Below are 13,697 nucleotides of genomic sequence, written 5' to 3' on the forward strand. Positions count from 1 at the left end.
AGAAGAGACCAGCAAATCCTAAAAGGGCGTTTCTGAGGCACGCTTTGTCCCCCGGAAGGCTGCAGCGGGCTGCCCTGGGCTTCGCAGCCGGTGAGAAAGTTGCTGGGGGCTGAGCACAGGCTCCGGTCCCCACTGCTGCCTGAGGATTACAGATCATATTAGCATATGGATTGTGGTAGGAAAGAAGCAAAAATCAGAGCCTCCCTACAGGAAGGAAAGGCCTCAAGAGGTGGAGGGGAGGGGAAGGAAGACAGCCCGGCAGGAAGGTGGGTGGCGGTGGGGTGGGGTGCTTTTAAGAACCCGGGAAATTTCTATTTGGGGGTTGGGAGCGCCCGCGTCCTTCGGAGATGTTGTTTCAGATTCTTTAAGCAAGACCTAACAATTTATTAAATACTTCATCTCTAAACAGTGGTGGGCACTAGAGTTTCACGAGCAGCGCACAATAGATTCTGTTTATTTGCCAACAATACGGACTCTGTGTCGCTCTGGACTGCAAGTGGCCGAGCCATCTGGCTCATATCTCCACAGTAAAACATTGTCTGTGACACAAAAAATGACTACATCCCCAGGACAAACTAGTGTGACCTCTAAATAAAGCCTTCCTCTGAAGCTATGATATCACACTGCACAGGGGACACCAGCACAATTGGATCTGGTCACCAAAAGCCCAAGTGAGATAGCACCATGTAAATGGAATTCTACAGGAGACTTTTTGTCCTCCGTGGCAAACCATCCAGATCCGTCCACAGCACTGAAACATCTTTCTCATTCACCCTGGGGACAACAGTGCGGTTCTATCCGGGTGCTGGCAGCCCTCTTTCACCCTCGCCAACCCCAGGAAGCACACGTCCGTCGTGTCTAGAAGAAGCACCTGCAGCCGCGGCTTCCAGCATTTCACTGATGGGAGCCCCACCTGCACCAGGCTTTTTTCTCTGATATTCTGGAAACAAGCAGCCCTTTCTCCTCCCTGCCAGGGAGAAGGCCCCCGTTTGCCAGCTTCTTCACAAACAGCCCAAGTCACTTGCAACATTGAGCCACCTGAATGCCCGCTTCCCCAGGCAAACAGTACACACACACACACACACACACACACACACGCACACACGCACGCACACACACACACACACACACACACACACTCCCCATCTCCCCCATCCAAGAAAGGGGCCGTTTCAATGGGAGAAGTGTCATTCTCCGGAAAAGATCCAACTCGGGCTCCACAAGCAAGACATCTGTGTGGCCGTTCGGTGGGAAAATTTCATTCCCGAAATGGAGACGCGGTGAAGGACAGACCGGAGCACTGGACCGGCTGAAGCCGGTTCCAGCTCCTGGCGCTTCTGTTCTGGGTTGTTTTCGCAAGAAACGCACCCTGATCCACTCCCCTGCGTGAAACCTTCTGCACAGAGAACGCCTCACGAGATAAGGTCTCGAAATGCTTTCTAGATGCAAGGAAGTGTTTGCCCATTATCATTTTGCAGTGACACCCACCTGAGGGCCGAGTTTTGTAGCGTGGAGATGGGGACACCGTTTCTGGGGACACACAGAGGGCTGAATGCCTAAGTGAACATTTACCAGCCCTGTCATCTTGGGCAAATCAGTTAACCTCTTGGTGCCGATCCCCATTTAGAAAAGGGGGTATTTTCCTCTTCACAGGAACTCTATTTGGAAAACGTATGACAAATGCTTAGCCTAATGCCTGGCCTATATAGGGTGGTAAGGGTTGATTTAATCAGTGGTAGCCTGAACAATGACAGCAGATCATGGTGACATCGCCTCTATGCTCCTGGTTACCTTCGGTAGCAGTCATCCATTTTAATGCATGTTGACCTTTGATAATACAAATGTTGATTTTTCTTTTTTTTTTTTTTTTAGTAAGTTCTACACCCAGTGTGGGGCTTGAACACACAACCCCGAGATCAAGAGTCATGGGCTCTACCACTCAGTCAACCAGGCACCCCGACCCTTGATAATAGTAACATTTATTATTCCCATTATTGGTTTTTTTTTAAGATTTTATTTATTTATTTGACAGAGAGAGCACAAGGAGGCAGAGAGGCAGGCAGAGAGAGAGGGGGAAGCAGGCTCCCCGCTGAGCAGAGAGCCCGATGCGGGGCTCAATCCCAGGACCCTGGGATCATGACCTGAGCTGAAGGCAGAGGCTTTAACCACTGAGCCACCCAGACACCCCCCCATTATTGTTTACCATAAACCCAAGTAATTCGGCAAAGGTGTTTTGCCTGCTCTAATACTAGTTGGCTTGTTCTCTTTCCTATTTCTGAGATAGATTTCTCTTCATGCAGCATGAATGAAGCCAGCCCAAATTGTATATTATTCTTATGACAGTTGTATTTTTAAAAAATAATGAAAAACCATGTGCACAGCAGCCCTATGTTGGGTGTAAAGTCACTGGTACTGGCTTGATAGCGTTAAAGAATCTAATTTACTTTTGCTTTACTTCCAATCCATCCCAAGATTTTTAACTGCTTACAATTAAGAATAGTCTTTTATTTATGACAAGTTGATTTCTAGAAACAAAGTCATGGGATTGATATTATGAAGGCTGAGTTTTCTCAGTTTCTCAAATAGTTTGACTTGAGAGGACACAATCACAATCCAGAGTCTATGGAACAATTTTTTTTTTAAAGATTTTTAAAAATTTATTTGACAGAGAGAAAGAGCAAGCACAAGCAGGGGTAACAGCAGGGAGAAGGACAAGCAGGCTTCCCACATAGCAGGGAGCCGACGTGGGGCTCGATCCCAGAACCCTGGGATCATGACCTAAGCCGAAGGCAGATGCTTAACCGACTGAGCCACCCAGGCGCCCCTAGGGAGCAATTCTTTGTAAAAATGACCACAAGTGCTATATTTGACCAATGATAAACTGAGTTCCAGACCGTTTAGTAACAGGTATTAAATAAATTTAGCAGGATATCACAGTAACTCCAATTGCTATCTACATGACTCCTCTGCACATTTTCAATAGAAATTTAATGTGTTCCCGGAACATCAAAGCAAGTTGAAATTTGCATATGGAAAGCCTTCCAGACTTTGTATCTTTGGAAGAGTATAAAATATTCAGTACATATGTACAAATGGCCATCTCAGTTTAGTAGGGGTTTCGTTTGTTTGTTTGTTTTCAAGATTTTTTTATTTATTTGACAGAGAACACAAACAAGGGGAGCTAGAAGCAGGGAGAGAGGGACAAACAGACTCCCCACTGAGCAAGGAACCCCACACGGGGTTTGATCCCAGGACCTGGGATCATGACCTGAGCTGGAGACAGGCAGATGCTCAACAGACTGAGCCACCCAGGCGCTCTCTTTGTTTGTTTTTTTGATGCTTAAATGTGGAAGTTATGCTGCAGGTGTTATCCCTATGAATCCGGGTTAATTTCTGCAGGAAAAGTGTTCCCGTGGTAAGAGTCAACATGCAAATGAACACCGACCTGGGATCCCTCAACCCGTAAGAAGTCAAGCCGAGGACAGCTACAAATGTCACTAAACTTAGAAATACACCTTCGGGATGGGAGTCAGGACTGAGTCTACTGTTGGTGGCAATGTGAGTTGGAATGACCTTTCAAGAGTAATTTGCCAGTCTCTACCAACATGTAAAACAGCTTACACCCTCGAATCCGGAAATTCCACTTCTGGGACGGATTCCTACTGAGCTACTCCCTCAAGTGTGTCAGAACAGATGTACACAGGGTTTAATTATAATATTATTTGCAAAAATGAAAAAAAAATTGGGGGGCATCTGGGTGTCGCCATCGGTCAAGCATCTGACTCTTGATTTTGGCTCAGGTCGTGACCTCTGGATCATGAGATAAAGCCCCGTATCCGGCTCTGTGCTCAGCATGGAGTCTGCTTGAGATTCTCTCTCCCTCTCCCTCTGTCCCTCCTGCTTGTGCTCTCTCTCTAAAATAAATAAATAAATATTTTAAAAAAATAAGTAAAAGTGAAAAAATCAGAAATCACCTTAATTTCATACATGGGGGTCTGATTGAAAAGCTTGCAACACGTCCAATACAAAGAATGAAGGGGACCCGTATGTACAGCAGGTTCCACATCTGTGTCTGTATCCATATCGGTATAGGAAATGATCTAAAAGAATGCGCATCAGGCTGTTCAGAAGATGGAAAACAGAGGACTTCTCATTTTCACAGCATACCCTTTTTTTACAACTCACATTTTTAAACCCCAAACACATAATCCTTCCGTGCTTTAAAGAGTAATGCACATACAAGACATATTTCCTAGTCACAGTTCACCATTGCGCTGTTGATACTCCTTTGCATGGGAAGACATCAAATTCATGAGGGAAAAGGGAAGGAGAGTTGGCCAGCAAAGCTTCCTGGACACCCACCGTGAGAAGGGGTCAATGCCAAAGGCTGACGGAGTCACGGCCAAAGAGGAAAAGATCATCTCTTTCCCTAAGGGACTTACTGGGCATAGTAAGTCCATGGCTAAAACATTCACTATGAAGGATGGTTTGACTTAGCCCAGCTGTGGGGTTTTAATGGTTTGTAGTTACGTATTGTTGATTCTGGGACAACAGTGCAGGTCGTACAGGGGAATACTCAAGAGTCCAGACTCTGGGGTCAGAATCTGGTCAGCTCTGCCATGTACTAGCCATGGGACTTCATTCCTGCCACGTGCACACGGTCCTCCCTGGCCATTGAACCCTGAACCCCACCTGCTCTTTTTGCTGCTTACCTGTCTTGACTAATTCTCTCACTGCCAATTCCAATCCCCATGAGAGCATTAAAGGGTCCCACTCCTCTTTCTCAGCTCGAAGAACGAGTCAGAGACTATGGGCACAGGTTAGGTAGTGTAGACAAAGGGCCATTTAAGCCTATTATGGAGTTATGGGTGGATAGGCAATGACTGACGCCTCTACTAACCTATAATACCTAGACAAGAGACTCCTCCCTTCTAATTGGTCAGCACTGATTCCAGAGGCCCTAAGCTGACTAGAAGTTGTTCTCCTAGGAACAGATACAGAGGGCCCACAGGGGCCAGTGGAAACATTGGCTGTCTTTTCTGTAACTAAAATACAACTGTGTATGTGTGTGTGTGGGTGCGTGATCCAGAAAGCATAAGAAATTTTTTCCATAGATATGTTCTTTTTTTTTTTAATTTTTTATTTTTTTATTAACATATAATGTTAATCCCTCCTGATCCCATCTTATTTCATTTATTCCTTTCCTACCCCTCAAACCCTCCACGTTGCATCTCCATTTCCTCATATCAGGAAGATCATATGATAATTGTCTTTCTCCAATTGACTTATTTCGCTCAGCGTAATACCCTCTAGTTCATCCCACAGCTATGTTCTTATCAGATGTAACTCACCGCAGTGATAACACAAGTCATTTTTTATCAGGTTATATTATTTTCACTACGGATACCAATGCTTTACGTATGTGCAGTCCTTTACCTTTTACAGACTGCCTCCACGTATGTTAGTTAACGTGGATAATATCCAAAGGGGGGGGATTGTCTTTTTTTTTTAAGATTTTATTTATTTAAATCACAAGTAGGCAGAGAGAGGGGGAAACAGGCTCCCTGCTGAGCAGAGAGCCCTATGTGGGGCTCGATCCCAGGACCCTGAGATCATGACCTGAGCCGAAGGCAGAGGATTTAACCCCCTGAGCCACCCAGGTGCCCCAGGGGGGGATTGTCTTATGGTCTCCATTCAACAGAAGAGGAGGCTGCCGCTCATAGAGGTTGCATAATTTGCCCTAAATGAAACTGGGATCAGAAACCAGCTTTGCAGACTCTTGGCTCAGTCTTCCTTACAAGGTTTTGAACATTTTGTGGAATCTTCAGAAAAATAATTCCAGAGGGGCGCCTGGGTGGCTCAGTGGGTTAAAGCCTCTGCCTTCGGCTCAGGTCATGGTCCCAGGGTCCTGGGATCGAGCCCCGCATCGGGCCCTCTGCTCAGCAGGGAGCCTGCTTCCTCCTCTCTCTCTGCCTGCTTCTCTGTGATCTCCGTCTGTCAAATAAATAAATAAAATCTTGAAAAAAAAAAAAATTCCAGAAAGAACTAGACCTCCCTCCCCTCCCACCATTTTCCATTTTGGAAATCCTTTTCTCCGTAAGAATCAAAACAAAGTTTAAAAAAAAAAAAAAAAAAGGCAACCTCCCACAAGTACAAGAGTAGAATTTCTTCATGAATAGGAAAAATTGAGGATTGATCTATGGATCCACCAAAGAAACAATGATGCATTAGATGGGCCTCTCAGGGAGGGGAAAGTGTCCCACACAAATTCTTCTCCTGTTCACAGAGTCCCATCATGATAAGGGAGGCGGGCAGTAATACACCTCAATGGCAGGTAGAGTCCAGAGCCCTGGGGACCCCATCTCAGCCTCTTCCCCAGCCTGTATGAGGTGGAAAGGGCTGTGGTGTTCCCCTCCTGGGTTCCCATTTCTTCATGGGCCGCATCTGCTTTCCTCTGACCCATGAACAAAGGCAGTGGGCAAGCTTCCTTTAGTCTCTGTCCTCCTCTGGTAGCAAAACACCTCAGACCACTTGCACCCGGTGACCTCGGTGGGAGTCCGGGCCCATATTCTTGCTTTTGGACACATTTTTAGGGCTCTGAAAGTTGTCACCGGGTGGCAATTTGCCAGAGAATGACCAAACAGGGCCAGCCTTGCTGTGGAGACAAATGCATGTGTATAGGCACGCTTTTCTGAAAGAGCATAAGAGGGAAATCTTTCTTCTTCAAAATTACCTTGAAGTCGTTTGAAGCAAACGACTTGCCCAAGGTCAAGCAGCTGACTGATTGCTGACAGAGGCCGAGCCAAGTAGAACCTGGGTCTTTGGAACACTTGGAGCAAAGCCCCGTGCCCTGACAGAGCCAGCACCCAATGCGTCACTCACCCCCAATGATGTCCCTTTAACCAACAAGACAAGAGCAGAGGTGCGGAAATTATCAGAGGGTGCTCACTCATTTTTCCAAGACCCGTTACCAGCACTCAGAGTCTTTTCTCGGCATCCCTTCTGGAGCCTGGGTCCTGCAGGAAAACACCGACAGAGTAAACATCATGGGATCAAGCCCGCGTGGCAGGGGCTGAACTGATGGGTGCCTAAGAATTCATCCTGAATCCACATGGGCTGAGTCAGAAGAATTGTCCATGCGTCCCCTCCCCTTAGGAAAGGAGGTAGAAAGACAATGAGCGATCTGTTGTTGATAAAGAAATTTCCCAGCGGGGAGCAGGGACCGCAGGGTAAAGGCCTCTGGAATTCTGAGAAGGTGCTTCTGCCCACTCCAGGGGTCACCATGTATGGCAAGAGGATGAGAGTTTCTGGTCAAAACGACACCCTGGGTGGCATGAGTGAGTTTCTGTGGAAACACAGCAGAGAGGCAGAACGGCCCATCTTCCTTGGAGCACACAGGCTCTCCCATCCCTCAGAGCTGCCTCTTGGGGACAGGCCTTCCACATACAAGTGTCAGGGGCTGAGGAGAGGTCAGGGAGAGAGACAGGAGAAGGGACTGCCCGCCCCTCCCCCACGGGGCCAGAGGGCACGGTTCACATCAGGTAGGAAGGGCCCTCCTCACCTGACTGACCCCAAATATGAGAAGAAAGGGAAGCCAGAACAAATTCCTGTTTGATGGCAGCCAACTGTCCATGGTGGGGAGCCCTGTGGAGCCCACAGAGCCCTGTGCCACAGCCTGCAAAGCCACCCAGCCACATGGCTAGAGCTCCGGAAACAGAAAGCCTGCTCTGGCCTGTTCCCCGAGACCAGCACCACCCCAGACCACCGGTGGCTCCCACTCTGTTAACAAATGCAGAGACACTGAAACACAGACAAACGGTCTCCTCCTTAGAGATGCACTTTTAGCATAGAAATCACACCCATAAACAGTTACACTATCCACAGATAGTGTATGCAGTTGGAAAAAACTGCTTTTGGGGTGCCCTTCAGTGTGGCCTGCCGTTGGGACTGAGGGTGGGCTGCACTCTTCCCAGCTGGCCGTCCTTCGGGGGCCCACTTGTTCAAAGAGACCCCAAAGTCTAGGTCTGAGGCCCAGGCAACTTGCCTCTCCCGGCCTGGATCTGGGTTGGCTCTGACGTTTCCTCCCCAAACGTGGAGGTTCAAGTTTCTCCAAATCTGGCGTGAGAAAAGCAGGAACAACTCTGGCTTCTATCTAACCCAGGACATTCTCCTGAAATCACTTCCTAGTCGTCTTGTCACCTGGAGATATAACCTCCCTCTGAAGAGGAGGAGGCTTCCCTCTCCATTTTCGGAGCAAGGGTTGGGGGCACCTCCTCCAGCCTCAAGGTTGCTCTGTCCTCCCATTCCTGCTCCCAGTCCTGGGCAGAGACAGAACCACGCTCACCTCAGGCCACAGGATCCCCTTCAAATCTCCTCTGCCACCCCACACCCACCCCATCTGGAAATTACCAAGCCCTTATGGACTTTGCTCTTTATTCATTCACAAAGAATGGAAGATTCCGTTTTTTTAAAGAACTGAATAGAAGCCCCCTCGTCCCCATATCAGGGCTGCTGTTCCACGCCAAGTCACTAATTGCCCTGTTTCTAGTGCCTTTTTTCCCTCCACCAAAACCAACTTAAGCTGATTACCACCATCTCAAACAACCTCCCTGGGCTCTAGATATATCCATTTAATATGGCCCAAGACAAGCAGCCGACCGCTGTTTTCAAAAGACGATCTGACAGATTCTATTCACTTTCAAAGCAGCTCTCCACGGCCGGAATAATGATCTTTCATTTCCCTCATTCTGACACCTTTCAATGATTTCGTTGGCGTCTGAAGAGTTATAGGCAATCTTAGAAGAGGCAGCTGGACTCCCGCACCCCCAAAGGCGCCAATACAGAAAGGATTCCCATACAGCATTTGAAATAACTCTGTTCTTTGCAAAGGGATATCCAAATCTGCATGTTAATAGGAGCGCGTTTATCTTCAAATATCACCTCAGAAAAGAGAAGAAGGGGAGCTGCATTCACTTAACTGGTTCACTGCCAGCTCGGGGGAGAGCTCACCTTTCCCTCAAAACCGGGTTCTCTCACTTGACCCAGAAAAAGGAAAAGATGCCAAGATCCCTGAGTTTTCTCTTTTTCTTCTTTCTTTCTTTCTTTCTTTCTTTCTTTCTTTCTTTCTTTCTTTCTTTCCTTCTCTCAATCATGTTATGTTAGTCACCATACAGTACATCATTAGTTTTTGATGTCGTGGTCCATGACTTTTCAAAGATCTTGTGTTTGCTGCTGTCCTCTGTTGAGGGAGAATGCAGGAGAAACCCAAGCAAGTGGCAAGAGGCCTTGACTATGGCATCCGCTGCCACTGGGATTCCAAGTGAGCATCCTTGGGATAGAGACAAATCATAATTTGCCCTTGCATAGCTCTTTCTCGAGGTGGGGGGGGGGCCTCTAAGTGCCCTCCCAGTGAACACAGGTCTGGGCCTCCCGCAAGGGAGCGAGCCTGCCCTCCCCCCCCCCCCAGCCTTTATCCTTGGGTCACAGCTCCGGTTCCTGTCTTGACACCAGAGCACACTGTCTTTAAACCCTTAAGGCTAAACCCTAACCCTCTAAGCAGCTAAATGGGGCTGGGAGAGTTTTTTTACAAGAGGCTAGGGAGCAAATCTGTTATTCAAGTGGCAAGGATGGTCCCATCACACGTAGGAGAGAGGGGCAGGTCCAGTGTCCTTGGATATTTCTCTCTCTCTCTCTCTCTCTTTTTCCCGCCCCAGTGTGAGGTCTTGAGCGACCAGTCTTAGCAGTCGGCCCAGCGAAGTGCTTCGTAGGCTTCAGCGTGGGGGCGGGGGGCTCCTGGCGGTGGGTGCAAGGAACCAGCAGGTTCGGCCTGATCCTCATGGGAGGTCGATAAACGCCCGGCGGTGGGAAAGGTAAATGGGCCGCGTGGGCTGAAGTTTGCAGCCCCCGCCGTCCCAGTAAGCGGCCGTATGGCTGGTCTGGAGCCGTCCCGCTGTCCGGGATGGAGAGAGGTGCCCGGAGAAAGGGGAGGGGCGGCCAGGGAGGACTCGGCAGGGCAGCCTGGCCCGGGACACGGCTGTCTGTCCGGACGCACAGGGCAGTGAGGCCGCTGAGACTGAACCCACTTGTTTGAGTTTTCCAGCTCTAAGCAGATCACACCCCGAGCCCCAAGAGGGAGACCTCTCAGGGCCAGAGAACACACACACAGAAAACACCGGCTGGTCCCTCGCCTTCCCGGCGTGCAGCCAGTCTCTCAATCAACAGCGCCCCTTACTGGCCGCTGGGTCGCAAGTCCAGCAGGTTCTGGGCTCCTCGGAGACCCGTGGGTAACCCGCAAGCTGGCATCTCTGTTCCATCCTGTCTGTATAGTATGTTGGGCACAGGTGCAGCAGCAACCGCTCTGTCTTGAACCCGGGTCTCGGCAAAGTCGGGCTGGTCCGCAGGAGTCGGTCACCCGGGAGCCGCTTCTCCCAGGACACCGATCGCCACCAGCGCTGCTGGGCTCTCACCGACCCCGCGTCCGGAAGCCGTCCTCCGGCTCAAACGCTGTGGCAGGGGACCCGCGCACCCCGCGAGCAGCATGCATTGGAGCTCTAAGTGGCTGGTGTCCCAGGGCCGTCATGAAAAACCAGAGCGGGGCGGCCGGTCCCTTGCTGGGGTTCTGCGGGGAAACCCTCGCGATTGGAGCGCACGAGGTTCCGCAGCGGAGGGCTGCGGGGCGCGGGTGGCGGGAGCGCGGTCTGGCTGGCAGAGGCCGCCCTGGGAGGGCGCTGGGAAAGCTGGCCCCGCCTATTTTAGGCTATTTTAGGCTATTTTAGGTGAGGGTGTTGGCCCTCGGGAAGGCGGAGAGACGGTGGGAATTTTATTCTGGCTCAGGAGTTTTATTTTGCTTTCTTGCTCGTGAGGGTTCCTTCCCCCTTGGGTAATTTAAAGTTTGCAAAGAACCCCAGAACTCCTCAGGGGGAAGACGCCATTGCAAATAAAATAAAGAGGTCACCGTGCTCATTCTGGCAGAGAGGGTGTCCAGCACCGCTGTGCCTCCAGACTCAGATGTCAGGGAAGGTTTTGAGGCCTTTGGGGGGAGGCTGTTTCGCCTATGGCCATCGCTAGTTTGGGGGCTTGTTATGTGTTTGTTTAGCCTGCATTTATTGTCCGAGGCACCCTGCTATGATTTTACAGGTTTTAATTCATTGAATTCTCACAACAAAGCAAAACCATTAATTCTTCCATTCTGAATCCACCTGTGTTTAATCCATATAATTTTATAGTGCCCACCTTCCTCCCACACCCCCTTGGAAACAGGGGGTTAGCCTAGCTGACTGCTCTGAGCCAGGCTTCTTGACCCCTCCCAGTGTCATTATCAACATATTTGTTGAACCCGGTTGGGGAGTCAGCAGTTACCCCCCACCCCCAGCTTGCTCTCTCAAACCTGATTTCCTCTGCCTTCCCCCCAAAAAACCCTTTCATGATACTCGACCCTGGTAGATGGGAGGAGAGCAACATTCCATAAGCAAATGATCTCGCTGTTATCTAGTAAAATATGTTGAACCCCGTGGACTCTACACAATGTCTTTTATTTCGGCATTCAGTAATATTTTCCACCTGCTCCCGTGCTCTTCGGATAGCCAGGGACACGGCCTCAGTTCTGGACCCTTGGGCGACACCGTACTGTCATTCACTTAAGAGGAAGAAGAGAAGACTATGCCCCTTGCTGGGAAAAGGTATCCAACATGGGACATGCTGCAGAGGGGGGCTGTCCTTCAATGTCGGAACACTAATAGGTCACTGGCTCTCCAGGAGATGTACCTTTGCTTGATCCATTGCTGATACTGACTGGGGCCCAGATTCTGATATTACGTGTTAACCTGCAGATTTTAAAAAATATTTTCCCTCATATTTAAAAAGTACTTCAAAACCATCAGAAAGTTACAAAAATGCTGCAGAGAATTATCGTTCCTAATTTTTGAATAAATTGCTGACATACAGGGTATCCCATCCCCCTGAAGTACTTAAGTGTCTATTTCCTACAAACCAAGACACTCTCGGTCATAATCCAAATCAACCATCAAAATGAGGAAATAACGTGGACAATGAGGAAATTAATGCTGACTCATGCTAACCTTGAATCCTAAAAGGCCATTCAAATACCTCCAGTTGTCTCAGTAATGCCCTTTCTAGCAAAACGACCCTGCTCACGATGGATTACTCATCAAACCCCATTGTCGTATCTCTTTAGCTTCCTTCAGTCCGGATCACTGCCTGTCTTTCAGGAAGGTGATGGGCCAGTTATTTTGTAGCATGTCCCTCAGTGTTTCTGAGATGGTCCCTCATTATTAGATTCAGGCTCTGCCTCTCTGACAGAAACATCACAGAAGTGATTCTGGGTTCTTCCTGTTTCCTCTGGCCAAATGGTACTTGACTTTAATTTTCCCCAATACTCCTGATTTCAACATAAATCAAATGATGAAGGTGATATGTTCCGTGTGTCTCTCCCGTAAGCTTACCATTTCCCCCTTTGTAATTAATAAGGTATATTGTAGGGAGGTACTCTGTGACTATGCAAATATCCCCTTCCCCATCAAGCTTTCACTCACTGTTTTTAACACCCATTGATATTTCTTGGTTGGATTAATAATTACTACGATGTTTGCCAGTTGATGATTTTCTGATTTTATCATCCTTTCTATATTTATTAGCTGGAATTCTACTTTAAGGGAAAGCTTTTACTTTTTCCATTGATTTATTCATCTGTTTATATCTATCAGTAAGAACTTGTGGTTAATTGATGTGAACTAGCCTTGTCTTTCCTGCTAAGGGCATGGGGTCAATGGATGTCTGCATTTCCTATTTCAGGCACCTGGGTGGCTCAGGTGGTTAAGTATCTGACTCTTGATTTTGGCTCAGATCATGATCGCAGGTCCTGGGATCGAGCCCCATGTGGGGCTCCGAGCTCATTGGGAACTCTGCTTGGGTTTCTCTCTCCCCCTCTGCCCCTCACCTCCTCTGTCTCTCCAAAATAAATAAATAAATCTTAAAAAAAAAAAAAGAAATTGTGGGTTCTTATTTTGTTTAATCGGTTATAATAAATTATTATTCTTATTTACTGCTAGGCCCCAATTGTCCCAGGTTAGGCCAGGAGGAACTCCTTCACACCGACTCCTGTGTTCTCTTGACATGTTCCCATCATCCTTGGGCCCTTCTTTACTTTCTGGCACAAAATGTACCAATACCACCATGGACGTGACCTGCCCCAGAGTTGGAATCAGCCGTTTTCCCAAGAAGCAAGGGTTCCTCCTAGTTAGGATCTTAGGAGCCCAGATCTGAGCACTAAATGTCCTGTCTGTTACTGAGTGGTCCTCTCAGTGGACAGAGCTGGGGTACATTTATATGTGTTCACACCGGCTTCACACCGGTAGCTCCAATGACCGCCCAGCACCAAAGGGCTTCTTCTCGGTTTCTCTTTCCACATGTGTAACTCCCTTCTTCCACAGTGAGAAATCTGATTCCCGTATTGGCCTCCGTATACATGGTATCTATAGTCCACAAACATAGTTGACTATATATGACATCATCAGAGACATCTTCAGTCTGGAAAATAATGATCCTAAGAGTATTTTCTACACTTCCAGACCTTATGGACACACTATTTTTGTTCATCAGTCCTGTGTGGAGGAGACATTCTCCCGTTGCTACGGCGGCTACTGCTGCCCTGCTTCCAACCCGTGGAGACGCTGACACCC

Source organism: Enhydra lutris, unplaced genomic scaffold (genome assembly GCF_002288905.1).
Source record: "Enhydra lutris kenyoni isolate GAN:26980312 unplaced genomic scaffold, ASM228890v2 scaffoldscaffold43, whole genome shotgun sequence".
NCBI classification, from domain to species: domain Eukaryota; kingdom Metazoa; phylum Chordata; class Mammalia; order Carnivora; family Mustelidae; genus Enhydra; species Enhydra lutris.